Source organism: Gossypium hirsutum, chromosome A11, assembly GCF_007990345.1.
Source record: "Gossypium hirsutum isolate 1008001.06 chromosome A11, Gossypium_hirsutum_v2.1, whole genome shotgun sequence".
NCBI classification, from domain to species: Eukaryota; Viridiplantae; Streptophyta; class Magnoliopsida; order Malvales; family Malvaceae; genus Gossypium; species Gossypium hirsutum.
In genome coordinates this window covers 31,218,454-31,221,303 of record NC_053434.1, presented here as the reverse complement: position 1 = coordinate 31,221,303, position 2,850 = coordinate 31,218,454, and the positions used below count along the sequence as shown (strand labels likewise).

The 2,850-nt window shown below is 35.2% G+C and overlaps 1 non-coding gene across 1 annotated transcript; it reads right to left on the bottom strand.

Moving 5' to 3' along the window:
* Positions 1-1,596: 1,596 nt before the first annotated feature.
* LOC121210483 (small nucleolar RNA R71) lies at positions 1,597-1,703 on the bottom strand. Its single transcript, XR_005905600.1, has one exon. It is a non-coding gene; the product is annotated as a small nucleolar RNA R71 (small nucleolar RNA).
* Positions 1,704-2,850: the final 1,147 nt, after the last annotated feature.

The window sequence follows — 2,850 nt, the reverse complement described above, 5'->3', positions numbered from 1 at the left end:
AAATGAAGAAATTACTTGAAGAACGTCGTCAGAATCAAATCAGAAGTAGGATCTCCTTCGAGATTGAAGATCTCCAATCAACTTCTCTAGAAGTTTTTAAGTTTCTTTATGTTTTGTTGTTTTCCTTCCAAAATATGAACTAAATTCTCTAGATACCTAGCGAAGATGAAACCTATGATGGATCTTGTTACTTAGTTTCTGAATTACATGATAAATACTTGATTTCTTGATCTCAATTATGTGTACTTATTTCATGTTTTAATGTTTTCAGGATATTAATTCATGATTGATGTGCTTATTTCAGTGGACCAAAAGTCCCTGTTTAATAGTAGATCTGGCATAATTGAGTGGAGTTGCATGAAATCCTAGAAATAGGACAACATAAATCTACTGGATTAAGGTCAAATCTATTAGGGGAGTCCATAGATCGAGTTAATGCGACAATAGGGGTTTTAATTAGAAAGAGATTTCAATTAATCAACCTAGAGTCAGTTATTTTTACTCTTGAAAGAGATATTAATATAATTTAGGGATTTTTACGGATCAAGGCAAGTGAATAAATCGTTTAATTTAGATCTAAAATAACAAGTGAAGTCTAGGTTGATTCTTTCCTGGGTATTGTCTCTCTCATTAGTTTATTAGATTATTTTCTTACTGTATTGTCTGTCGAGTTCTTAATAATTAGTTTAGATAATTTTAGATTTAAAACAAACTTCTTCAATTTACCGACTATATAATAGAAAGATAGTAAGTGCTAGCACTTTTAATCCTCGTGGATACGATATTCTTGACTTACCAGCAATACTATTATTCGATAGGTGCGCTTGCCTTTGTCGTGATTTTAGTTAGTTAAGTGAATCATCATCAAGTTTTTGGTGCTATTGCCAAGGACAAAAATATTAGGAACACTTAATTTTTATTACTTTACCCTTTTTTTATTACATTTTATTTTTGTTTTTAGTTTAATTCTGTTTACTAATTTTTCTTTTTGTTTGCGTCTGGTAGGTTCCTTTAGTATATGGCTAGAAGAAACCCGTCAGGACCTCTCGTATTTGACTGTGAGATTGAAAGCATAGCTCTCAAGAACCGTAGAGAAGTAAGACAGAGTCGACAGAGTATAGTAGAAGAGCAAAAGGACGTTATTGTTATTACTGAGTAGATGGCTGATAACCATAATAATCAGCTACCTCCTGTGGTTACTGCAAATCCTATAAATCCGAATCTTGCTCCTCTTACTATGTATAATTATGCCAAGCCCAATCTTACTGAGGCTGAATTGAGTATTGTTAGACCTGCTATTGCTGCAAATAATTTTGAACTGAAACCTAACACTTTTCAAATGATTCAACAGTTTGTTCAGTTTGATGGTTTGCAGGACGAAGACCTAAATACTCATTTGGCTAATTTCCTATGATTCTATGACACTTTCAAGATTAATGGTGTTACTGATGATGCCATTCGCCTTCGATTGTTTCCATTCTCTTTAAGAATAAGGCTAAATAATGGTTGAACTCCCTACCACGAGGTTCTATCACTACATGGGAGCAAATGACCGAGAAATTGTTGCTGAAATATTTTCCACCATCTAAGACAGCCAAGCTAAGGAATGATATCTCTTCCTTTGTGCAAATGGATTTAGAGACCTTATATGGTGCATAGGAGAGGTATAAGGATTTATTGAGAAGGTGTCATCACTATGGGTTACCTCTATGGCTATAAGTTCAAACTTTCTACAACGGCTTGAATCCCTCGACCAGGCAATTAATTGATGTAGCCGTTGGTGGGACTCTGAATAATAAAATACCTGAAGCGGCTTATGAGTTTATAAAAGAGATGTTACTGAACAATTATCAGTGGCAAGTCATGAGAACAAAGCCGATGAAAGCAGCAGGTGTTTTTAACGTTGATACAGTCACCATGTTATCGAATCAAGTAGAACTTTTAAGTAAAAAGATTGATGGTTTATATGGTTCTACGCAGGTACATCCGGTGATGCAGTGTGATACAAATTGAAGAGGGATGAACAATCTAGAATGTCTATCCTATAGCCCTAGCACAGAGAATGAACAAGTCAACTATATGGGTAATAATTCTAGACCCCAGAATAATCCATATAGTAACATTTATAATGCAGGTTGGAGAAACCACCCAATTTCTCTTCGGGTGGTCAAGGAAATCAATGGCCACAACATCCTCTAGGCTTTCAACAACCACCATACCAGCAAGAGAAGAAGCTGAACCTTGAGGATTTTTTGACAAAGTTTATTTCGGTGTCAGAAACTCGTTTCCAAACACCAAAACCACACTCAAAAATCAACAAGCATCACTTCAAGGACTCGAGAACTAGATAGGACAACTTGCTAAGATGATTTCAGAGAGACCACAAGGTAGCTTGCCTAGAAACACCAAAACTAACCCAAGAGAGCAGTTTCATGCAATTATAGTTTGAGATGAAGGAGGGTTACTTGAACCAGAACAGGAACTAAGGCAAGAAAGTGTGGTAAGTCAAGGTAAGGTTGAGTTAAGCCAAGATAAACAAAAATAGGTCAGTAAAGATTATACACCACGTGTGCCATATCCCAACGTGACAAGGAAAGACCACATAAACGAACAATTCGATAAATTCCTTAAACTATTGAAAAAGATACATATTAACTTACCGTTTATTGAAGCTCTTTTGCAGATGCCAAATTTTGTAAAAGTTTTAAAGGAGTTTTTAGAAAACAAGCGGAAGTTAGATGATTTGTCGCACATGGGGCTAAATGTAGTTTGTTCAGATATCTTACAGAATAAACTAACCTACAAATTGAAAGATCCAAGGAGTTTTACTATTCCTTGTTTAATTGGTAG